Source organism: Suncus etruscus, chromosome 1, assembly GCF_024139225.1.
Source record: "Suncus etruscus isolate mSunEtr1 chromosome 1, mSunEtr1.pri.cur, whole genome shotgun sequence".
Taxonomy (NCBI): Eukaryota; Metazoa; Chordata; class Mammalia; order Eulipotyphla; family Soricidae; genus Suncus; species Suncus etruscus.
In genome coordinates this window covers 35,748,983-35,775,745 of record NC_064848.1, presented here as the reverse complement: position 1 = coordinate 35,775,745, position 26,763 = coordinate 35,748,983, and the positions used below count along the sequence as shown (strand labels likewise).

Genomic DNA, 26,763 nt, shown 5'->3' with positions numbered 1-26,763 from the left:
TCTTGACCATTGATTCTTCCTGGGAATTTTCTTCCTGGGTCTCTGGGACTCCAATGATTCTTAAGTTGTTTCTGTTGATCTTATCATAGACCTCTATTTTCATCTGTTCCCATTCTTTGACTAATTTTTCCATTGTCTGTTCATTTGTTTTAAGTTTTTTTCCCAATCTCTCCTGTTGTATGGAATTGTTATGTATCTCATCTTCCACAGCACCAAGTCTATTCTCAGCTTCTGATACCCTGTCCCAGAGCTTATCCATTTTGTCATTCACTTCGTTTACTGATTTTTTCAGGCCTGTTATTTGACCTTTTATTTCAGTTTGGAGTTTTGTGATTTCTGTCTTCATATTTTCTTGGTTCTTATTAGTGTTCTGTTCTATTCTATTCATGGTTTCTTTGAGTTCTTTGAGTATATTCCATATTGCTACTCTAAAGTCCTTATCTGAGAGATTGATTAATTGGTTGGTCGTTAACTGGTCATCAGAATTGTCATCTTCATTCTCTATGTCTGATGCTGGCCTGCGTTGTTTCCCCATTGTCACACTTGTATTGTGGGTTTTTCTACGTGTTGTGGTGGTATTCATTGGTTATATGATGCAGGCAACACACTTCTCTGGCTCCGCCCTTTCTGGATGGGCCAATTTGCCTCCAAGGTAGGGGAGTCCTTCATGGATGAAGCCTCACACAGGATCAAATCTTAGGCCCAAGCACGCAGCAGAGAAGACAGTCTGGAGAGAAATTCTTGCTTCTGTGATCCAGCACAGTTCTTAGTGTGGTTTTTTTCTTCTTGTGATGGTGTTCTTTTTTTAGAAAGAGCGCACGGCTGCATAGTGAATTAGAGCTAAGTGCCTTTTGGAGCCTCTTTTCAGCCCACTCTCAGGAGGTTCACGCAACAGGATAGCAGAGAGACACACATAGGCAGCACTCACAGTTTTTCACAGTCGGGCCCCACTGGTCAGGCGTAGTTTTCACTCGCTCGCTGGGCAGCTTCAGAATGCTGTATTTTTGGGGTTCCCTTCCCAGGACTCTGAGGAGAGTCACTGGCTCGCTGGGTAGCTTCCGAATGTAGTTTCTTTGGGGTTTGCTTCCCAGGGCACTGAGGAGAGCTTCCAGAGTTCAGGAAAGACAGAGAAGAGTAGGACAGGGCTCCCTTCAGGTGCTCAGTTTCTGGCTCGCTGGGTAGCTTCCAAATGTAGTTTCTTTGGGGTTCGCTTCCCAGGGCTCTGAGGAGAGCTTCCAGAGTTCAGGAAAGACAGAGAAGGGTAGGACAGGGCTCCCTTCCGGTGCTCAGTTTCCTCAGAAGAAGCACAGCCGGGTGGAGACTCTGCAGGTGGAGCAATCAGCACTCTGCCTGGAAACCCCCACATCCAGCCATTTCTTACTCACTCACTGTCTCGCTGGGTAGCTCCCAAATGTAGTTTCTTTGGGGTTCGCTTCTCAGGGCTCTGAGGAGAGCTTCCAGAGTTCAGGAAAGACAGAGAAGAGTAGGACAGGGCTCCCTTCCGGTGCTCAGTTTCCTCAGAAGAAGCACAGCCGGGTGGAGACTCTGCAGGTAGAGCAGTCAGCACTCTGCCTGGAAACCCCCACATCCAGCCATTTCTTACTCACTCCCAGGCTCGCTGGGAAGCTCCCAAATGTAGTTTCCTTGGGGTTCGCTTCCCAGGGCTCTGAGGAGAGCTTCCAGAGTTCAGCAAAGACAGAGAAGAGTAGGACAGTGCTCCCTTCCGGTGTTCAGTTTCCTCAGAAGAAGCACAGCCGGGTGGAGACTCTGCAGGTAGAGCAATCAGCACTCTGCCTGGAAACTCCCACATCCAGCCATTTCTTACTCACTCCCTGGCTCGCTGGGTAGCTCCCGAGTGTAGTTTCTTTGGGGTTCGCTTCCCAGGGCTCTGAGGAGAGCTTCCAGAGTTCAGGAAAGACAGAGAAGAGTAGGACAGGGCTTCCTTCAGGTGCTCAGTTTCTGGCTCGCTGGGTAGCTTCCAAATGTAGTTTCTTTGGGGTTCGCTTCCCAGGGCTCTGAGGAGAGCTTCCAGAGTTCAGGAAAGACAGAGAAGGGTAGGACAGGGCTCCCTTCCGGTGCTCAGTTTCCTCAGAAGAAGCACAGCCGGGTGGAGACTCTGCAGGTAGAGCAATCAGCACTCTGCCTGGAAACCCCCACATCCAGCCATTTCTTACTCACTCACTGTCTCGCTGGGTAGCTCCCGAATCATAATAAGAAACTTGACATTAACAATGAAATTGAGGGAAGAGTTAAAATAATGGTTAAGGGAATTATTTAATGACTTAGAGAGATATAAGAAAAAACATCTAATTAATAAGATTGAAATACAATGATGAAGTAAAAATAAGAAATATTAATATTTCTGTGGTATATATGGTAAAAATAATAGAAAATACAGAAGATTCTTTTGGTCAAGTTTTAGAATTGAATAAGAGACAAGTTTTTTTTTTTTCAAATATCACTGCAACTTTCAGTGACTGGCCTAGCTTCTTCAGCTTTTTTCTTTTTATGATCAGAAAGTAGATATTTAATCTGATATTTGAAAATAATTTTAATTTCAAATAAAATGAAACATTTAAAGTTCCTGAATACCAACAACATATCTGTACTCAATAATCATAGCTATTGATGTAATATTTTTATTATTTATTTTACAACTTACCTTCCCTTGACTATTTCATTTTCAAGTAAACTTAATTCTGTTATTATTGCCCACTGTTTTTTACCTTTATTATTAGTTTTATATGATCATCAGTTTTATCTACGAATGTCATACACATAAATTAAAGCAAGAAAAGTTATTGTTCTACTTCTGAGTTATTTTACATTTGGAAATATTCTCGAGATAAGAATCTATTTTGTTGCAAATTTAAAAATTTCATCTTGCTTATATCTGATTACTATTTCATTGTATAAAACTTACTATATGTCCTTTATCTAATCTTCTATACATGGTCATTAGGATATTTCCATATTTTAACTACTTTAAATTATGTTTCAATAAGCATTATTATGAATACAAGTTTTTATATTGATATTTTCAAATAAGATAGCCCAAGTGAGATTGCAGGATCATATTATCATTCTGATGATTACATCCTTGGAATGTTTGGTAGCATTTTCCAAAAAATATTACAGCCACTTACAATTTTAATCTGCATTTATAATTTATAAAGTTTTCTGCTGTTTGTGCAGTTCCTTTGCTTTTTCTACACTTTTTCAAGCACTTTTTATTGCCACTTTAGTTGTCAGCCATTCACACATGTTGAAGTGACAAAAGATGTGGCTTTTAATTTGCATATTTTTAAGCATCAATGCTGATTAGTATTTATTTCGTATTACGTATGCTTATTAGTCATTTTTTGTTATTTTTGAGTAGAATCTATTAAAACTTTCCTCCCATTTGTTATTGTTGGATTATTCTTGTTGTTAATGTGTAAATGTTCTTTATCCATCTTGGTTACTAATTCATTCTCAGATGTATAATGTGTAAACATCTATTTAGTTGTTCTGTTCACGATCATTGCTTTTATTTTTTTCTTCTTTCTTTATTGATTAAAAATTTGATTGTACTAGGGTTTTTAGTCACAAAAAGAACACCCTCCTTCACTCATTAGCATTGTCATGATATTTAGTGTAGTCATCTCTCTAACTAAACTCACCACTCTATGTGGTGAACTTCAAATTGAGAGCCAGTCCTTCCATCCCTCATCTCTTCTGTCTCAGGCATTATTACAATAATGTCTTTTATTTTTCTTCAAACCCATAGATAAGTGAGATTATTCTGTGTGTCTCTTTTCCTCTGACTTATTTCACTCAGCATCATAGTTTCCATGTCCATCCATGTATAGAAAAATGTCATGACTTCAACTCTCCTTATGGCTGCATAATATTCCATTGGATATTTGTATCACAGTTTCTTCAGCCATTCATCTGTTGAAGGGCATCTTGGTTATTTTCAGAGTCTGCCTAGTGTAAATATTGCTGTGATGAATATATGTGTGAGGAAGGGATTTTTTGTATATAATATTTATATTCGTAGGGTATATTCCTTGGAGTGTTATAGCTGGATCATATGGAAGCTCAATTTTCAATTTTTTGAGGAATCTCCATATTGTTTTCATAAGGGGTGGACTAGACGACATTCCCACCAGCAGTGATTGAGAGTTCCTTTTTCCCCACATACATTCAGCACTTATTGTTCTTGATCTTTGTGATGTCTGCAAGTCTCTGTGGTGTGAGATGGTACCTAATTGTTGTTCTGATTTGCATCTCCCTGATAATTAATGATGCGGAGCATTTCTTCATGTGTCTTTTGGCCATTTGTAGTTCTTCTTTGACAAAGTGTCTCTTCATTTCTTCTCCCAATTTTTGATGGGGTTAGATGAATTTTTCTTCTTAAGTTTTGTCAGTAACTTGTATATCTTAGATATTAACCCCTTTTCTGAAGGGTATTGCGTGAATAGTTTCTCCCAATCTGTGGGTGTCTATTGTGTCCTAGGCTCTATTTCCTTTGAGGTTCAGAAACTTCGTAGCTTAATATAGTCTCATCTGTTTATTTTTGTTTCCACTTGTTTGGAGAGTGCTGTTTCTGCCTTGAAGATGACTTTAGTTTCATTGTCATGGAGTGTTTTTACCTATTTATTGTTCAAAATACCTTATGGTTTAGGGTCTGATATCTAGGTCTTTAATCTATTTGGAGTTGACCTTTGAGCATGGTGTTAAATGGAGGTCTGAGTTCGCTTTTATGCAAGCAGCTGACCGGTTGCTCCAGCACCACTTGTTGAAGAGGCTTTCCTTGTTCCATTTTGCATTTCTTGCTCCTTTATCAAAAATTAATTGTATATCTGGGGTACATTCTCTGAATACTCAGGTCTATTCCACTGATCTGAGGGTCTGTCTTTACTCCAGTACCAAGCTGTTTTAATGACTATAGCTTTGTTATACAATTGAAAGATGCCTCCCATACTCCTTTTCTGAAGGGTTGCTCTAGCGATTCATGGGTGTCTATTGTTCCTAATGAATTTCAGGAATGTTTGATCCACTTCTTTGAAGAAAATCATGGGTATCTTTAGAAGAATTGCATTAAATCTGTACAATGCTTTGGTGAGTATTGCCATTTTAGTTATGTTAATCCTGCCAATCCACGAGCAGGGTATGTGTCTTCATTTCCTTGTATCCTCTTATTTCTTGAAGCAGGGTTTTATAGTTTTCTTTGTATAAGTTCATCATGTCTTTAGTTAAGTTGACTCCAAGATATTTATTTTGTGTGACACTAAAGTGAATGGAGTTTTTTTTAAATGTCCATAACTTCTCTATCATTACTGGTGTATAAGAAGGCCATTGATTTTTGTGTGCTAATTTTGTAGCCTGCCACTTTACTAAATGAATTTATTGTTTCTAGATGCTTTTTGATGAAATCTTTAGGGTTTTCTAGATAAATTATCATGTCATCTGCAAACAGTTAGAACTTGACTTCTTCCTTTCCTATCTGGATGCCCTTGATATATTTTTCTTCCCTAATCTCTATGACAAGAACATCCAGCACTATGTTGAATAGGAGTGGTGAGAGAGGGCAGCCTTATCTTGTACCAAATTTTAGAGAAAATACTTTTAGTTTATCTCCATTGAGAATAATATTTTCCATTCACTTTTGGTAGATGGCTTTAGAATTAAATAGTAAAAGGGCCCTTTGAATGTAGCTGGATGGTGATGGGATGAATAGAGGGGCCTTTCTTCTCCAATCCAGGCCATGTGTTTCCAACCCCGATGGATCTGCAGTTTCAGGTAGCGGCAAGAAAATCATCCACAGTCAGGTTCCAGGAAATATCAGCTTTATTCATGCCTTAGCCAACATGTGTGGCCTATCATAATCATTTATGCTGGATTCTTATTCAGCCCTGCATTTTAACTTGTCTTTCAGCCATCTCTCCTCCTGCTACCTTCTCCATTCTCCATCCAGGCAAAATCCTTTTTGCCCCTGAGGCCAAACCTTTTGTAACCTCCTCAAGACCCCTCCCAGAAATGGGAGGTCTTTCTTGTAGGTTAGGTTAGAGAGGAATAATGAGGGGTGGGGTTACAGATGGCCTTGACCATATTGAGAAAAATTCCTTCCATTCCCATCTTGCTGAGAGTTTTTATCAAGAATGGATGTTGGACCTTATCAAATGCTTTCTCTGAATCTATTGATACAACCATATGGTTTTTATTTTTTGTTCTGTTGATATGGTGTATTATGTTGATTGATTTACATATCTTAAACCATCTTGCATTGCTGGAATGAATTCTACTTGGTTGTGGTATATGATCTTCTTGATGAGGCTTTGGATACTATTTGCCAGAATTTTGTTGAGGATCTTTCCATCTGTGTTTATCAGGTATTTTGGTCTATCATTTTCTTTTCTTGCAACATCTCTGTCTGGTTTTGGTATCAGGGTGATAGTTTTCATAAAAACTATTTAGGAGTTCCTGATTTTTCAATTTTATGAAAGTGCTTGAAAGGATTTGAACTAGGTCTTAGATTAGAAAGGGAATTCCCTTGGCCTAAGAGATACAAGGTTTCTCTGCCCTTGATATACTGTCATGGGAATAACTCCAGGCTCCATAGTTGCTCTTAGACTCTCCCCTAGGTCCTTTTGTGGTATCTGGAAACTTTCCGCCCAGTCTTGTATGATAAACTCAGATTTCTGTAACTAAACATCTTGGTATTTGGACAGGTGATAGGATGGAGCTTAGAATGGAGTCTTTCTTTACTGTTCTAGAAGTTCTGTTCAATCTCTTTTTGTCCTATGTGAAACATCTGTTCAAGGATCATCCAAATGACATTTCTTTCAAGAGGCTTTTTAAACTATTGTCAACATGCTTAAATAACTTAACTATAATAATCCCAAAGTGAATACTTCTCCCCTAATAATCAGCCTTTTAAAAATAATCTTGGGTTTTTATTTGAGGATGCTGGTACTCAGGGGATACTTCTGGCTATGTGCTTAAAAATCACAATTAGTGAACTCAGGGTTCACAGGGGATGCTGAAAATCAAATCTAAGCTGGACTTATGCAACCCCATCACCTTTTTAATCAAGTCATAATTTTTTCAAATTAATGAGATTAATTTTAGTTTTAAGTGCTTTTTAACATACAGTTAATATTTGTTATTCTTATTGGGAATAGTTTTAATTCACTTAAATAATTTGGAACTGATATAATATTTTAAGTCGCAAAGTCTCTGATATTATGCTATATTCACTAATGAACATTATATCTAATTATTATTACATAAACACCTAGATATTCCAGTTACTATTATTTTTATTATTATCTTTTTACAAAGACGAAAAACTTATTCAAAATTTGGAAATCAGTAGAATTATTGATTTTAAATTTTGTTAAACTCTTTTTTATTTAATGTATGCTCTATAACCAAATATATGTTACACATTTCTTCTATATAATAAAAATGAAAGTCATTGATACCAAAATGCAAATTTAAGGCTTTTTTTTTGGGGGGGTCACACCCGGTGGTGCTCAGGGGTTACTCCTGGCTGTTTGCTCAGAAATAGCTCCTGGCAGGCACGGAGAACCATATGGGTCACAGGGATTCGAACCAACCACCTTAGGTTCTGGATCGGCTGCTTGCAAGGCAAGCACCGCTGTGCTATCTCTCTGGGCCCAAATTTAAGGATATTTCTATTTATTTTCTTCATTTCCGCTCAGTGGAACAATGCTTTTTTATATTCTTTGTTTTTGATATTTACTTTAATTTTATTCTTGCTACTGATATGTGTGTAGCAGGAACTAAAAATGTTATATGTTACTTACAAAAACAAGGAGAATGTTTTTCTGAAGATGTCACTGTTTGTAGTTAAATAAGCCACTTTTCATAAGACACTTCTTATATTTATTCAGGGTTTCTATTCTTTTCTCTTATGATTTGATAATAGTTCTGCTATTCTAACCCTTCAGTAAAATTGTATTTTGAACACAATTTGAGATATTTGCAGCATACACTGTTCTTCATCTGAGAAAAGATTAGCTTCTTAGTAATAGCTTCTTTTGAATTATAAAAGAATTTCTACAATAGAGTAAGAAACCATGTAGAAAAATATAATCATCGGTGGTTTGTGTAGGCATTAATTTCATTCTTGTAAAGGTTTTATAGTTTCTGGTTAGACAAATAATGCAACTGCCCCCACTAGCTTACTATTATTTCATTTTCTTCAAAAAGCATTGATGATTATCTAGGTAATTTCTTCCATAGCAAAGATTTGCAACTGCTTTGTCTTAGGAATATCATTTTCAAATTTGTTACCAGAAAGTCTTGCTTAAAAAAATTGTGTTTTCTTTTAGATTCTTTTCTCTCTGAGCCTTTTATTTCTTATCACTAAAGTAAGGTGAATATATTAAAAAGTTAGATACCACAAATGTATTAATATTTACACCAGATTAAATGATAAAATATAGTTTGATCTATGTAACAATATAAGGGGAAAAATAACACAGACAGGCATGAAAAGATGATTCTAAGTTACTTAGTAGTGGATATCAGTGTTCCTCTTCTATGATTTCTTCCTCTCTTTCTTCTTTTGAAATACTGCCAAACTGGTTGTTTTACAGCTACAATCTGGCTATCAACAAGAGCAAAAGCAAGTACAGTAACTTGTTCATGCACACAAAAAAGCATAAACCAAAATTGCCTTTCATTCTTGACCATTTAAGTCTATTTTACATGACTTATAGCATTGTATCTATAACATCATATATTATAGCATTCATCTCTTTATTGAGCAAATATTATTATGCAAGTAAACAGATATAGTTATTTTATAATCATAAATCAAGGGTCAGTGACTTTTTATAAAGTGCTATTAAAAAGAGAAGAGCCCAAATTAAAATAATGAATATTTTCTGTTTATCATTATCATAACAAGGTCTTTTTCAGTTATATTGTTCATTTTGTATTATCACTAGAATTAGGAAGGTATGATGTTAAATTCTATGTATGTATACAAATTCTTGTGGCATTAACTTTAATAAGTCTACCCCTGAGATCTTAAGTTCTATATGTTACTTTATATTTTCTTTAGAAAATGACCTGTATAGATCATATTCTCTTGATTTTGGCTTATTTTTTTAATTTTGGGCCACACCTACAGTGTTTAGAGTTTACTCCTCATTCTGAGATTAGGTCTCACTCTGAGTGAGCTTTAGGAATCACAATGTTGCTGAAACTGAAACTGGCAAGTAGGCAAGTGCCCTACTTTCCGTACTATCACTCTGCCTCCATGAAATATTTTTAAATTGTGTTCTGGATATTTTTATTCACTTTTTAAAGAAAGCAACCTGTAGATAATTTTCCCCCAACATTTTGGTGATCTGAGTCTTGCTTATTACTTTTTATTATACTTATTTGTTCTAGCCATTTTAATTCTTGATTTCCTTACTTTTATGCCTCTCTTTTATGTTTTTTGTAAAGTAATGCTGTAAGTATTGAGATGTATTTTATAGTCTGAGTTTCTGTTTAGGGAGTTATTTGAATGCCACTGGTATAAGATGATATGTTAGTTATTTCATTTAAAGGAGGAAATAGATATTTTTTATGTTTAAGTGTAGTATATTATATTAGATTTTATATATAAAGTACATAAGGTGGTGTAATGAAATCTTTCATGTTTTCTAAAAGAAATACCTATTCCAGTGGATGTACAGGAGTACCCTATATATCATCCTTGTGCAAGCCACTTAATTTAGTATATCAGGGTACTCTTGATACAAAAGCCAATTATCTTCTGGTCTTTTCTTCTGATTTGGTAGTAAGACATTAGGTCTTTTTTGCAGTCATTATTAGAGAAATATTACAGATCTTAATCAGATTTAAATCTAAATCATCTAGATAAGACTGATCTGATTTCCAGTATATCCTTTGGCACCACATACATAATTTTAGTCCTGTTTTCTTACCAAACCTGAGAAATTCTGTAAAACAACAACAACACTTGCCATTATGATAAATATGTAACCCAGAGGCCAGACTTTAGAATCCAAGACAGATTTCTCATACTAGAATACAGATAGGAAGCAATTGAGATGTTCTATCCTTCTACCTCTAGGCACTTGTAACTATGTTGCATGTAACCATCTATTTAAAGGGGGTAAATCAGTTATTTTTAGTTAAAATAAAACATTAACTGTGAATCCTTTTAGGTAAGTATGCTGGTGTTTTCTCTAGTTAATTTTTATTTTAGGACATGTAAAAATTTTAGATTAGGTTATACAAAGCACCCTATTTTTATTTTCTTCTTTTATTTGTACTTTTTCTTTTTTTTTAATTTTTTAAAATTTTTATTTTGATCATAATGGCTTACATATCTTTCACAGTAGTATTTTAGGTACATATCAACATTGACTCAGGAAATACCCATCACCAAATTTGTCCTCCCTCCATCTCAGTTCCCCTTCTGCAACCCATATACCCACCCTCACTCCCCATACTGCTAGAGTAGGTGGTACCCTCTTTGTCCTGCTCACTATTAGTGATCATATATCTGTTTGGTCCTAGTGCCCTCCCCTGTCTCCTCCTCTATTTATGAAGTGGAGCTAGATAAATCGAGTTATGTGGCTTTGTTTGAAGGAAAGAAAAGCAATAGATTGGGGGTACAAAATAAGAGAAAAAAAAAGAAGTCAAATATGCTGAAAATAGGCGGAGTCCTTCCGGAGGATTTCAACCTCTGTTTGAGAGAGGTTGTGAAAAGGTAATTGAAACACCACCACAATACAGAAAGAAATATAAAATTAAATATCCTGTGAGCACCACAGCAATAAAGACAAGAACCACACAACAGTCTCGGTTCTGAAATCAACTCATGCAGGAGTGCAAAAAGAAAGAGAAAGATAAGATAAAATAAAATAATATTGGAGACATCAACTTCAATCTCTACACTAATATAAAGACGTCAAAAAAATCGATCAATCGATAAATAAATATGTGAAAAAATTATTGTTTTGTGCTTTTTTTTTCCTTTTCCCCCTGCATAGGACAGTAACTATTGGGGATATTATAGAGAGAATTCCCTTGGCCTAGGAGATATAGGGTTTCTCCCCCACCCCCGAAGTGTACTGTCATGGGATTAACTATAGACTCCTTGCATGATCATTTACTTTCCCCTCGGTGTTTTCGTGGTGTATGCAAGACTTCTGCTTTGTCATGGATGGTAAAATCAGACCTTTGTATCTAGAGATCTTGGAAACACCATATTTTTTAATGCATGCCCAGTTCTTAAATAATGTTATCCCAATTGAAGAACAAATCATAGACATTTTGAGTTAAATCGCTACAAATATATATGGAGAATAAAAGTAATAAAATTTTAAAGACTAACTTTAGGGCTAGAGAAAACTGAAATAGTATACAACACATGAATATCATGTGTTTATTATCAGGTTTATTAAAAACCTTTAATTCTTAAATTACTAAGTGAGTAAGTGAAAACAAAATAAATATAATTTGAACTTATTTGTAATTAAATAATTTAACATGCTATATGAAAATAAAGTTTTCAGTAAAAATTTTACTGGATGCTTAGAGTATAATAGAAGAATTAACAAAATTTACATTTGAATTTGTTAAGATTTTTATGGTATAATTTCTTAATGCTACACAATTTTCTACTCACGGAGGAAGGAAGGAAGGAAGGAAGGAAGGAAGGAAGGAAGGAAGGAAGGAAGGAAGGAAGGAAGGAAGGAAGGAAGAAGGAATGAAGGAAGGAAGGAAGAGAGGGAGGGAGGGAGAGAGGGAGGAATGGAGGAAGAAAGGAAGGAAGGGAGGAAAGAAGGAAGGGAGGAAGGAAGGAAGGAAGGAAGGGAGGAAGGAAGGGAAGGAGGAAGGTAGGAAGGAAGGAAGGGAGGGAGGGAGGGAGGAAGGAAGAAAGGAAGGAAGGGAGGAAGAAAGGAAGGAAGGGAGGAAGGAAGGGAAGGAGGAAGGAAGAAAGGGAGGGAGGGAGGAAGGGAGGGAGGAAGGAAATAAGTGAGGGAGGAAGGGAGGGAGGAAGGAAGGGAGGGAGGAAGGGAGGGAGGAAGGAAAGAAGGGAGGGAGGAAGGAAGGGAGGGAGGAAGGAAGGAAGGAAGGAAGGGAGGAAGAAAGGAAGGAAGGGAGGAAGGAAGGGAAGGAGGAAGGAAGGAAGGAAGGGAGGGAGGGAGGAAGGGAGGGAGGAAGGAAGGGAGGGAGGGAGGAAGGAAGGAAGGAAGGAAGGGAGGAAGAAAGGAAGGAAGGGAGGAAGGAAGGGAAGGAGGAAGGAAAGAAGGAAGGGAGGGAGGGAGGAAGGAAGGGAGGGAGGGAGGAAGGAAATAAGCGAGGGAGGAAGGGAGGGAGGGAGGAAGGAGGGAAGGGAGGGAGGAAGGGAGGGAGGAAGGAAAGAAGGGAGGGAGGAAGGAAGGGAGGGAGGAAGGGAGGAAGGGAGGGAGGGAGGAAGGGAGGGAGGAAGGAAGAAAGGGACGGAGGAGGGGAGGGAGGGAGGAAGCAAGGGAGGGAGGGAGGAAGGAAGGGAAGGAGGAAGGAAGGAAGGGAGGGAGGAGTAACGAAGGGAGGAAGAAAGGGAGGGAGGGAGGAAGGAAGGGAAGGAGGAAGGAAGGAAGGAAGGGAGGGAGGGAGGGAGGGAGGGAGGGAGGATGGGAAGGAGGGAGGAAGTAAGGAAGGGAGGGAGGGAGGGAGGAAGGAAGGAAGGGAGGGAGGGAGGGAGGGAGGAGGGAGGAAGGGAGGGAGGAAGGGAGGGATGGAGGAAGGAAGGAAGGGAGGGAGAAAGGGAGGGAGGGAGGGAGGAAGGGAGGGAGGGAGGAAGGAAGGAAGGGAGGGAGGAAGGGAGGGAGGAAGAGAGGGAGGGAGGAAGGGAGGGAGGAAGGGAGGGAGGAAGGGAGGGAGGAAGGGAGGGAGGGAGGGAGGGAGGAAGGAAGGGAGGGAAGAAGGAAGGGAGGAAGGGAGGGAGGAAGGGAGGGAGGGAGGAAGGGAGGAAGGGAGGGAGAAAGGGAGGGAGGGAGGGAGGAAGGGAGGGAGGGAGGAAGGAAGGAAGGGAAAGAGGAAGGGAGGGAGGAAGAGAGGGAGGGAAGAAGGGAGGGAGGAAGGGAGGGAGGAAGGGAGGGAGGAAGGGAGGGAGGGAGGAAGGGAGGGAGGGAGGAAGGGAGGGAGGGAGGGAGGAAGGAAGGGAGGGAAGAAGGAAGGGAGGAAGGGAGGGAGGAAGGGAGGGAGGGAGGAAGGGAGGAAGGGAGGGAGGAAGGGAGGAAGGGAGGAAGGGAGGAAGGGAGGGTGGGAGCGAGGGAGGGAGGGAGGGAGGGAGGAAGGGAGGGAGGGTGGGAGCAAGGGAGGGAGGGAGGAAGGAAGAAAGGAAAGAAGGAAGGAAGGAAGGAAGGAAGGAAGGAAGGAAGGAAGGAAGGAAGGAGAGAGGGAGGAAGGAAAGAAAAAAATCAATGTCCACAGTTTCTGTCTCAGACCTCCCCTGCAAAGACCTTCAACCTGTTCATGGCTCTCTCTTCTTTCTTTCCTCTCTTTCTTCTTTCTTTCTTCTCTCTTTCACTTCTCTCTCTTTTTTTCTTTTTTTCCTTTTAGGAACTGAATTATATATGACTTATAATTTATGTAAAAATCACATTTTTTATATTATTTTTTGAATTTAACTAATATTCATGACTAAGTTTTCTGGCTAAAAGCTTTGATATTACAAAGGTTTTATGAACGCAGTAAAAGTTTTGGCTTGATGAAAAGTTTCAAGTAATGGGATGAATTGCATAAAAACAACATTATTTTACTAAAACATTTTAATTTTGCAAAATTTTTAATAATATTAATCTAGTGAGAAATATTAAAACAGAGCTAATATAACTCTAGTAATACATTAGAAATATTTTCTCCCATTGAACTATTTGAAATATGAATGGTTAACCTGTATTTCAGTTAACCTAGTTTTCTTTTATGTTGGAATCTGTAGTGTTACCCAGAGCACTTTCCATTTTTAAAATAATAAAATATATATTCTGCACATATTCTAAATCAGCTTTCAAATCTGAATTTTAACGTGAACTTTCCTTGTGAATCTCTTGGTTAATTATGTGAAGATACATCAGTTTGTTTTTCTACTTTAGACACAGCAAAGTTTTCATAAATTTGAGTGGTATTATCATGTCATTCTAATGATTAAAATTAATACAATTTTGCATGTATGTAATATATGTTTATTTATGCAGAAATATGCACATATTTGTGTGTATAATATATTAATTATATTATCAGTATAATTATGATCATTTCAGATTAAATAAGACCTTGACAATATTATTCAACATTTTTATTTGTGTGATGAAATAAACTAAACTTAACATGTTTTAGTGATTTTCTAAAGACATTTATCTGATAAACTGCAAACAACAAAGTAGATCCCAATCATTTTGATAATGCCCTTTGTTTCCTGAAACACTTCCTCATAAAAAAAGCAATAGATGTAACACTGGGATATACTAAGTAATGCTTTCAGAGTAATTGCCCAAGATGTTTCTAGATCTTAGTATCTTATTCCAATTCATGAATCAAATTGTGAAAGTCAAATGATAAGCTACTCACAGATACTTGTTTTTGAACATTTTTGTCTACCCCTTCTTAATAAAATGCAAATTGATGTTTATACAAGTTTACAAAACCAGCAGAGATTATATTGTGTGCGGTTACCCTTTTAAATGAGGTTTAAATGGCATAATTATAATTTTGATACATGAAATAATAGTCATATTTAGTCAGATCCAGACTGTGAATTTTAAGTTAGCAGAATTTGGGCACAAAAATAAACACTTCTGATGTGGTCACTCATTATTTATTATTAGTGAAAGGTTTGTCTTTATAATTTTGTATCAGGTCATATGCCTTTAAGTAGACAGGCAAAATAGGAATAGAACATTCTGTTTACAGGTAAATGTGAATCAACCTGGGTTCATTCAAAAGAAAATAATCAAGCTCCTTTCAAATAATATAAAATGCAAAATGATTGCCTGTTGGAAAGGAGCAAGCCTTATCAGCCTCTTTTCTCTGAGAAATGATTGCCATAGACTAGCTTGAAGAACATATGCTGCGGCTTAGCATGTGACTTCTCTGGAGTCTTCAATATTTATTAACAGTTGATTCTTTGTGGCTGTTTTTCTTCCTATCTCCAGCATAAATTACTTCCTCCAAATCTCCATCTAGGCTTCATTTTCTTATCAGTCTTGAAAAAAATGAATGATAATTTCATTATTGGTTTTGAAGTGTCTTTCATATTAGGTGGTAGAGCTCTGCCTTCAGGCAGAAATTTAACAGACTAAATTGTATAATTCTATGTCTAATTATCATAATCACCCACCACCATCCCCATGAGACTGAGTCTTTTATAGTAACAAACAAGAATAAAGGGACATTGTAAATTGTGGCTTCTACAGAAAATGTGTTATTCACCAGGAATTCCTAGTAGGATTGAAACAGGGTAAACTCCAAACATGTGAAAACAATTTTGCTAACCTATGTACAAAGTCTCTTAATAAATAGAATGCCTCTCTGTCAAGTTCTTCAGTATTTTAATACTTAAACTATATTTCTCTTCCATAATTTATGAGCATTTGCTCTGTCCTACAATTACTAGGGAAGATAATTTTTGAGTATGTGGGTTTCGTATTTTAAATATGAAAACTATACTTTTGTATTCACTCAAATTTTTATACTTTTTACATACAGCTTTTTTCTATAGTCTTACTGAAGTTAACACAAATTATCTGGTTTGCTGACTATTCACTATTCTGAATATCTAATCTAAAAAATTAAAATAAAAGTATAGGTGCTCTGCCCTCATTTTGAGATTCAGATGATTCAAAATAACCTCAAAGTTCTAGTCTCTTATTGTCTTTTACTTAGTCCTAATAACCAATTCAAAATAACCTCAAAATTCTAGTCTCTTATTGTCTCTTGCTTAGGCCTACTCTCTTATTGTCTCTGAACAATATTCATAATATTCTGATAAATTTTTCAGAGAAAGTACAAGAACTGGATTAGCACTTTAAGTAGAAGTTAGCTTTTTATTAAAATAATTCACGTTTCTTTTTAATGTAAAAATCAAATTTTATTATCTCCAAAAATCCAAGTGATCTACATATATATTAATATAAAGAACTGTTTCAAATAGTTTTAGAACACTTAGAGTATATTTTATCGGATGAATATTTTACCAAGAATATCTAAAAACATAGTGCTTAAGTAAATACAAAACATGTTATCTTCAAACTCAATTGTGATTATTATTAGGTATCTCTAAAACAGTGGTCGTCAAGCTGCTGCTCGCGAGCCATATGCGGCTCTTTACACTTTTTAATGCGGCTCTTCTGTGTGCCGGGCGGCCTCCCCCAGGAGTCAGGACTTAGCTCCAAGTCTCTGTATGTGCCAGCCCTGTGTGCAGCCCTGGCAGAGGGCTCCACACAGCTCCAGTCGGGTCATGTGATATGGGGGGGGGGCGTGACTTTCTGTGTGGAGAAGGAAGATGACAGTGTACCATCCTATGTATTTTCGGTTTTAAAAATGAAGCTCTCAAAATAAATTTCAATCGTGGTTTTGGCGAGATTTGGCTCAGTTGAAAAAAAGGTTGCCCACCACTGCTCTAAGATAATGTTAAACTCATTTCACAATTAAAGTAGTATATTGATATAGAGAAATGTTCACGATGTTGTATATCTATTTGTGTAATGAATTTTCCCATAAAAGCATCTTAAATTTTTTTTAAATAATTGCATAGTTTTGGTATGGTTGTGAGTTTAAATGGCATAGATGAGTGACTTTGACTTGGATTTCCCTCAGAAGCCAGCAATTACAGTAACATCCCAAACTAATATAATTTTCAGATCCAAGTTGAGAAGACTTCACTTTCATGAATACTAGTATCACTTGGTTTGGTTTATTAGAACAATATTCAAGCTACCCATTGAATGTTGGAAAGCTTCAGATACTGGCTGATGTAAACCATATATATTTACAAATCACTACTAGAGATTTTCAAATGTCTATTCACTAATCTTTCATTACTTATCTTCATGAAGGGATTTTTTAATAATCTGTGATTTTACTTCTATCCTAGCATCTGTAATAGCTATTGTATGTAGCTTACTTACTTATCAAGGGCTCCAAGACAGAGTAGAAACAATAAACAAGAAAGAACATGCAGTAACATTGAAATCTAATTTAATGTCACATACCATGTTTTAGCCCTTTGATACATCTCCCCTCCACAGAAAACAGTTAACTCACTTTATTTAATAAACCATAAAGTATTATCCCCTTTCAATATAAGATAATGTTGAAGGTGATACTGAAATAAAAACTAAATCTTGGTGAATTAAAAATATGTTTGTCAGTCATTCTATATGTTCATTGTGAATTGTTATCATAGTGTCCTTATACAGGAAGTCTCCAACAACACTGAATCTGGTTGAGAACATTTCTTAGTAATTGATTACTGATATGTATTACATCAGTACAAACTTGTCTGCATTCATTTCAAGGCAACAAGTTAGGTATATAGCTACCATAGAAATAAAAAAAAAAACAGAAATATCAAGTAATTTTTTCAAAGAATATATCTTGAAAAATTATCTTACCTTGACCAAATTGTTAAAAATTAAATGGACCAAATTTCGATTGCTTTGACACATTATACAAAAATGTACCAAGTACAATTTGTAAAAATGCATAGGCACTGAAAGGAATTAAAAGCAAATACTACACATAGTTTCCAATGTCTGAAATAGAGAAATCTATTGTTGCTTAAAAATAAATTTATTATAAGTATATTAGGACATATTTAAAGTATCTTACGTTGTCTGTAGTTGAGTATTAGGGCATATAAATTCTAATAAATTTTATAGAGGTGTATAAATATATCAAATAAAGAAAATAAATCCTCTTATTATTTATTAAGTAAAATGAATTTATGATGGTAGAGATCTAAAGGTCTAATTTATTTTTTATTTATACTTCACTATTACCTTAGTTAACCAATAGCTAGACATTCATGTATTTATCCTTCATCTGTGAAACTAGAAGGTTTAATTAGATGTTGTCTGAGACTTCATATTATTCTAATAATATGTGATATTTGTCAATAGATAATTATTTTTCAATCAAACATATATTCAAAAATAATTATCTTATACTCTAGCAGCTTACTAACATATTAATAAAAACTTAGGGGAAATTCCCATACCTGAAAGTCGAGGATTTATACTTCCATTTTTTTCTGAAGCAAGATATTCTTAAAAATTGTCTCGAAAAATGGGGAGGGACAAAAATTCTCTCAAAAGAAAAGTTTATCATGGACTGATACTAAATAGTTCTTTCTGATAAACTTCTACCTTTGTTACACTTTTCCTTCAAGTAAGAATCTGAATAAATACCAATTCTTTTTAAAAGCAATCCTGTCTGTTTTTTTGTTTGTTCATTTTCAAATTATTTTAAAAAATAATCTGTTATTTGTTCATTTGTCTATGGAATTAGAGCTTTTCCTTTACACATACAGCTCTAATACTTTGGATGGAAATTCTCTTACCAAGTGATTCAAATGGCACCCTCTTTTTTATTTCAATCATTTTCATTGTGACAAAAGTGAATTACAAACCTTTCACAGTAATATTTTAGACATATAGTGATATTGAATCAAGGGCATTCCCACCACCAGTTTGTCCTATCTCCACCCCTGTTCCCAGCATGCATCCCATATCCCCCTCCTGTGCTTCCCGGGCTGCTAATATAAGTAGTCTCCTCTGTGTCTAGCTTGTTGTAGATTGGGTATTGATTCTGTTGTCGTTGGCTTTAGATTTGGTGTTTATCTGATCATTTTTTTTCTATTTCTGCTCAATGGTCGTACGACTGTTCTAGGTACCATCCATTTTTCCCTCAATTTATGAGGCAGAACAAGATTGTTCAGGTTATATGGTTCTGTTTGAAAAGAAAAAGGAAAAAGAAAAGAAAGGAAAGGAAAAAAATAATAAACCACCCCCAAAACCAAAATAGCAAACAAACAAAAAACCAGGAAGAGTCTATCGAGAGGTTATAAATATTAACTTAAAAGAATATAGAAAAAAAATAAAAACAACAAACTACAATGACAATAACAATAAAAATCAAACAAAAACCCCAAACCAGCAACTACAAAATAGCACCACAGCAATAAAGACAACAACCAAACAATAATCACGAGCACAAAATAGAGAGAAAAAAAAGGAAAGAAAAAAATAAGAAGGAAGGAAGGAAGGATAGATGGAAGAAGGAAAGAAAGAATAAAAGAGTGAAAGAAAGAAAAAGAAAAAAGAAAGAGGAAAGAAAGAAGAAAGAAAGAAAGAAAGAAAGAAAGAAAGAAAGAAAGAAAGAAAGAAAGAAAGAAAGAAAGAAAGAAAGAAAGAAAGAGAAAAAGAAAGAAGAAAGAAAGAAAGAAATTGTGCTTTTCTATTTTTCTTTTCTTTTTTCTTTTCTTTTATTTTTTTTTTTTTTTTTTTTTGCACAGACTCAGTAAATATTGGGGACAATAGAAAGGGAGTTTCCCTGGCCTAACAGATAAAGGGTTTCTCTGTCCTTGAAGCATACTGTCATGGGAATAACTACAGGCTCCATACATGCTGTTTTTCTCTACCCCAGGTCTTTTTATGGTAAAATGGCACCCTCTTAACTCTATCCTTCTATTGATATGATGGAGACTATATGACATATATTTCAACAATCTTTTTTCTACCAATAAACTGAATCCTGGGTCACAAATCTTTCCATTTTGCTTTAAGCTTTCATTCTATCTCACCTCTTTCACTGATCTAATCTAATCTTTCAAAGCAAAAGAATACTTTTCAAAGTACTGACAAGGATCAGACATCAGGAACGCATCTATTTTGGAGGAGTATAATTGTGAACACCATTTTGGAAAACAATTTGGCATTATCTGCTGAAGTTGAACATATGTGTACCATATGATCTAGAAATTCCTCATTATATATAACATGTGTAGCATGAAATATCTACAAGTATGTCTATTAAAGCATCATAATTGCTCTAAACTGGAAATGAACAGGTGTCCATCTTCAATAAAATAGATAAATAATAAATAGATGTGTTATCTTAACATAATTTTTACAAACGATGACATAAATTAATAAGTATATATAGTCAGGAAAATAATGTGTTACATAAAATTCTAGTTACAAACATTTAAGTTTATTAAATCTATAGAGTCAGAAATTAAGATAGTCTTTGTTTATCTTTGACAGATAAATAGGACTGGAAAAAAACATCAGATTTCACTTTAGCATTAATAATGTTACATATTTTGACTGGAATGATATGTACCCTGGTGTTTAAATTAGCATGAATCATTATTTATATAAGTTTTCTTAAGAGCACTGTATTTTTATTTTAAAACAATAATTTTAAAATATTTTTTGCGTCCAAGAAGTCCCACTTGGTTTTTGTAAAGGACAATGTAGAAATGCATAATAAAACAAGACATAAAAGTAAAAACCCTCATTTTTTTATTGATTGATATTTTAGATTACAGATCCTTTTATACAAGTTATGAAAATCTTTTTACTAGTATCTTTCATCATTTTAGTAGATTTTTTCCTTATTTTTATGTTAGTTGCAATGTATTTTAAGGCATGATTTAATGTAGACCAGAGAGATGTAACTGATGTTCTGAAAAATCTCTTATTCTAGTACTTTCATCATTGGGATATATTTTACCAAATTTTATATATTAGTTCAACTGTGGTAGCATTTTTTTCCATTCTGGACTTTTCTGAGAAAGCAGTTCTAATGTTCTGTGTGACTTCTTGGCATTGTGTTGTCAAGGTTCTTCTAGTATTTATTAAGATAGAATTTATTGAAAGTGTGAGCTATTGCACTAGGATTAAAGTATTTACTGTGCATATAGCAAGTCTGATTTGATCCTCAGAACATCCCAGAGTGATTCCTTAGACAGAGAGGTAAGCCATGAAGGCAAATATTTGTGGTACAAATAACTAAACAGCAAATATATACAATTTGCTGCTTAAAGTTTAAATTTACTTGACTATTAAATTTGTATTGCTATACACTGGAAATATATAAACACTTTAGGAAAAAATGGAGTGTTCTAGAAAAGAGGAAGGTGAAAAAGAAGATAAAAAAATCACCAATAGGATCCACAGTGATAGTACAGTTTTAACCTGCCTTGCACGCAAGCAGCCTGGTTCAATCACCTGCATCCTATTTCAATTTTCATCTTATAACAAAAGGGATATCATATAGAAAAATTATAATGAGGATTTAAAAAATATTTCACTCAGATTAAAATATGTATGCATCTATCTGCTAATGAAAATGTAAGGTGATATATTTATGATACAAAAAGGCAAAACAAAATACTATTTATGGATGGTTATTATGACTGTGAGAAAAACAACAGCTAGTTTTATGACAGAAAACATCAAGAGTTTTTACCATACACATTTGTAAACATCTCACTATAGATAATTTCACTAGTTCAATTTATTTACTTTCTCTATTACACTTTCTTTGGTCATAATAAGTTAGAACTTGGTCAGGAAGATTAGGAGTGCAAAAATCAATATAATTACCATGATTTTGTAACTTGTACCTTTTATTTTCACCTCTTCACTAAACTTTTATCATCTCATTCACATCACTCATGTTCCAGGAACTTGATTTCCATAATTTTGAGAAAAGACATTTTTGGTAATCAATTTATCAAAAATGTCTTTTCTCCAAATTATGGAAATTTCCTCAACTTTTTCCTCAATTTTCAAAAAGAAAAAAACATTCTTAAAGACCTATTTAATTTTATTATAGAAGGAAGTTTGCTTAACATAAATATGAAACTGTTTTATAATGAACTGATATTGTAAAATTCTAACATTTTGAAAACTTCGACATTAAATGCTTTAAGTTGCCACCTCTAAAGATGATCAAATTATTAAGTTTTAACCACTAAGTAATAAATGATAGCTTTGTGAATTTCTGAAGCAAACAGCTGTCTTCATGTCTCTAAAAATGCTAAGACATGAATTCTACAGAAAATTCAATGTGTTTGCCTAATAATAGAACAATTGCTTTTCTACACTTAGTTACATGTTAACATTGATGTGAAACATCTAGATGTATTGAAACATGTCTATTAAATTCTAATACAAACGTGCCATTCTATAGTTATAAATGAATTGTGAAAAAGAATTTTCTTTACTCAGGCTATCATATAGAGAAGAAAATATTTTCATTACTTTCTGAAAGTAAGATTTATCTGAGCACTTTGTATTTCTTGCTCAAATTGCATGGAAAGTAAAGGCAGTATTTCTCCAGGATAAAATATAATCAGCTGGATGATATAAAATAGGTGTGAGATAGGTAGACGTGTTATTATCAAAGGCTATAAATATTTTATATGACAGAATATTAATTTAAGAAAAGCTAGGTAGAAGATCGTATCAAACAAGTTATATTAAATGCTTCTTTGCCTATTCCAAGTATAATTCTCTCAACAAGTCTATGAGCTCATCAACTATGAATTTGTTCAGACCCTATTTTGAAAGTAATTTCAAACAGGCAGTTACCAGAAGTTACCCAGAAGGAGGCAGTGTGCATAATACTTATAACTATAGAAATAAGGTGGAAGAGGGAATGTGATTACAATAAATTAATGGAGACATGCTGACCAAGACATCATAATGCTCATCAAAGATTTCTACTTTTTGTATAACTTCCAAAGCTATTTCATTGTACTATGAGAAGATCAGAGATCTTGGTTTCTGTGATTGGTTATTGTTTTGAAAAGGAAAGAAAATTACCTTTCATTTTCTTTCTATTGGCATCAAATCCCCAGAAAAGGTTTGAAGGACATTCTAAATCACAGTAACTGCAGCAAGGAACTTTTGAGTTCATTGCATTGACTAAATTTTGCTATCCTACCAAAAACCACAGATATAATACATTTTATTTATCTGAAATCTTTTTAAAAAGAAGGTGTGGTCATCATTACCATATACTGTGACAGAGACTTAAATACAACTTTAAACAAAGAGCTAGTACATTTGTACAGTGGGTAAAGTACTTGCCTTGCATGTGGCTGACCCAAATTCTATTTCCAACACCCCAGAATAGTCCTTCAAATCCTGCCAAAATTTTCCAGTGAGCACAGACTCAAGAGTAAACTCTGTGTATAGTGCATGATGTCCAAAACACATATACAATAAAATCTGAAACAACACAAAGTTGGTCATTGTCTATAGTTGTGTTGGAGAATCAAACTCTTGCAGTCTGGGAAGTCCAAATAATGTAAAAACACCACCAATATAATAATGAGATAAGAAACAGAAATTTAATTTTTTACATTAAATCTCAGTGCCAATAGATATTCCTCATAGAGTAGGGTGATATATATTATATATATATAATATATATATATATACACACATGTGTGTGTATGTGTGATATTGTGGTACAAAAAGTCCATAGGCGATCCTAATGGCTATCATTGCAAGATCAGGCTCTTGGTTTGTTTGTTTGTTTTTGGGGGGGGGCACACCTTGGTGACATTCAGGGGTTACTACTGACTCTGAGCTCAGAAATCGCTCCTGGCTTAGGGGAACATATGGGATTCCAGGGGATCGAACCGTGGTCCGTCCTAGGCTAAAGCACGCAAGGCAGACGCTACGACCCCCAGGCTCTTTAATTTTTTTTTATTATTGGTTGTGTTCTTTGGTTTGTGGGCCACACCCAGTACTGCTCAGGGGTTATTCCTGGCTGCACTCAGAAATCAGTTCTGGTGGTACTCAGGGAACCATTTGTGAATGAGAGCGTCTAACCCTGGTAAACTGTGTACAAGAAAAATGCTCTACCCACTATACTATCACTCCAGTCCTGGCTCTTTCTATCTTATTACTCTGCCTCTAGGTCTTATAGAATTAACTTTTGGATAGTGAATCTACTCCAAATAAAGGTTCATGTATGATTATTTTAAAGTTAAAGCTGATAGCATATTGATATGTTAAGGAATGCTTTCTGTGTGAGTTTCCAACTTTTCTGCAAAACAGAAGGAATTCATGTTGATTATGTAATGGTATTGAGAAACAAATTTAGTGTATGAGGAAGTAAATCTAAAGACAAACAAGAATAATCAGGATGAACTTTAAACCTTTCAAAGTAATATTATTGTTGAGGACTAAAGACAGAACACCTTTATATGTTTCAGAAGTATGGGTTAAAATTAGTTAATGCAATTTTTTCACTTAAATGTAATGCCTATGGAATGATTCTTTCAGACTATCTAGTTCTAGAATGAGTAAGCTATACAGAGATGTACTTTATTCTGGCTGCCAAGTTTTAAGTCATATCCTTAATAATTTATGAGATGTATAGTACCAAAAAGACAAAGATATGAAATTTTTAAATTGCATTATATGATTTTAGGAAATACCAAACTAAAACATTTAATAAGCATAATGAAATGGCTGTTGTAAGAATGCTATGCAGCCAGTTTGTTAAGCATGATAATACCACTTGAAAATTTTAATGATGTCAATATCCAGTGCTTTGTAGAATGCATATAAAAGACATTTTCATGTTGATTTTTTTGGCAATTTACCACTTCAACTAAATACTGTGTTATATGAAATTGATACCATCTTTTCTTGATCAATTTTATTTTTCTGCTCTGAATTTTAAACTTCCTTTTTTATTAAATATTTTTAACATAAAGCATTGTGATTTACAAAGTTATTCACAGCTCAGTTTTAGACATGAAATGTTTTGGCACCAATCCCACCATCTGTGTCAATTTCCCTCCAGAATCTACTCATGCCTTCCTCATTCTTTTTCTTTCCAGCCTTCCATTGTAAAAGGCACCTTTGTGATTTAAAATTGTTAAAATCTGGGTCTCATGATATTATTGTTTTTGGCACCATTACCTTTAAAGGAAAGATGCCCTCTAGGATAATATCTTAGAGACACTTTAACATATCTAAGAAGTTCAAAAATTTCAAATATTAAAATAAATTTAATTTATTTTTTTTTCATTTCTAATTAGGTTTTGAACTTCTCAAGGCCAGGGACTGTATTGATGAGCACCTGCATTGGTTCATATAAGGTAAGGCCACACAAATTTTTATCTTTTTCTTCTCTGGGTACGAATATGTATTTTCAAAATATTGTTTTGAATGTAAAGATAGATGTATGGACAAAAAGTCAAACATTATATTCTTTTTATCTAATACTCTTAAAAATGTTTTTGTCTTATCTATGAATGGCAGATTTTACATTTATAAATTAAATTACAATATCTGAAACAAATGGAAAAACAGGAATTAATCTGTCACTGTAGAATTAATTTTTCAGTTGTGAATCATGGTAAATGTTAGCTATGAATATTTGGGAATCTAACAGTGGGTTGAAGTTTGAACTGGAACTGCAGATGCATGTAGAATTAATATTGATTTAATTTTGATGTTGCTTCCATAAAGTTACTAGGCTTTGACTATGTTTTTGCCTACATATTCTATTTTGGTTCTCTTGGAAACTAAAGAACTATTCATTATTAGTGAAGGAATAAAATAAACATATATATTAGCAAAACTTAAGTGCCTAATTGTTTATAAATACTAGGTTATCACATATTACGTTCTCACAATTTACTAACAGTTTTGCTATTAACAGAAGTTTTAATATATATACTTTTCTCCAATATTAAAATTTCCTCTATCATACTACTTTTATTTTTTTAATATATATAAATTTTGGGGCCGTAGAGATAGCACAGCGGCAAGGCTGCCTTAGACGCAGAAGGATCGTGGTTCGATTCCCGGCATCCCATATAGTCCCCGGAGGAGCCCGCCAGGAGCGATTTCTGAGCATGGAGCCTTGAGTAACCCCTGAGCGCTGCTGGGTGTGACCCAAATACAAAACAAAAACAAATGTATATATATATATGTAATATATTTATTTATATATAAATCTTTAAGCACCATGATTATAAGCATGTTTGTATTTGTGTTTCAGTCATAAACAGAGCACCCCTCCTTCACCAGTGCAACATTCCCACCACTAATGCCCCCATCCTCACCCAGCCCTGCCTGTATTCACGTCAGGCATTTCACTTCTCTCATTCTTTAACATTGGCATGCTAGTTGTTAGTGTAGTTATTTCCCTAACAGCGTTCACCACTCTTTGTGGTGAGCTTCAAATTGTGAAGGGCCAGTTTTTCTGGCCCTTCCAGCCCTTAACTCTATTGTCTCTGGGCTGGTCCTTATTACAGCAATGTCTTTAATTCTTTTAAAGCAAATAGATTTTAATTTCATTTTATTAAAGCACCAGGATTTACAAAGTTATTCATTGTTAAGTTTTAGGCACTCTATATTCTTTTTTAAGAGTATAATAATATTTTTATTTAAGCACCGTGATTATAAACATGGCTGTAGTTGGGTTTCAGTAATAAAAAGAACACTCCCCTGCACCAGTGCAACATTCCCACCACCAATGCCCTCCATCTCCCTTCCCTCCATCACCCTGCATGTATTCAAGACAGGCATTCAACTTCTCTCACTCATAAACATTGTCTTAATAATTGTCAGTGTAGTTATTTCTCTAACTGCACTCAACACACTTTGTGGTGGCACTCTATTTTCTAACACCAATATCACCACCATTATCCATTTAACTCCACCAGGGTTACTAGGTTCTCTTTCATCCACA

The 26,763-nt window shown here is 35.0% G+C and overlaps 1 protein-coding gene across 3 annotated transcripts in view; it reads left to right on the top strand.

Moving 5' to 3' along the window:
- Positions 1-26,763, top strand: part of PTPRD (protein tyrosine phosphatase receptor type D) — a 1,813,832-nt gene that overhangs the window by 879,968 nt on the left and 907,101 nt on the right. For all 3 annotated transcript variants that reach the window (XM_049770278.1, XM_049770286.1, XM_049770270.1), the window contains exon 6: positions 25,103-25,162. The gene's annotated coding sequence lies outside the window, so the exon portion shown is untranslated. The remainder of the gene's footprint in view (positions 1-25,102; positions 25,163-26,763) is intronic.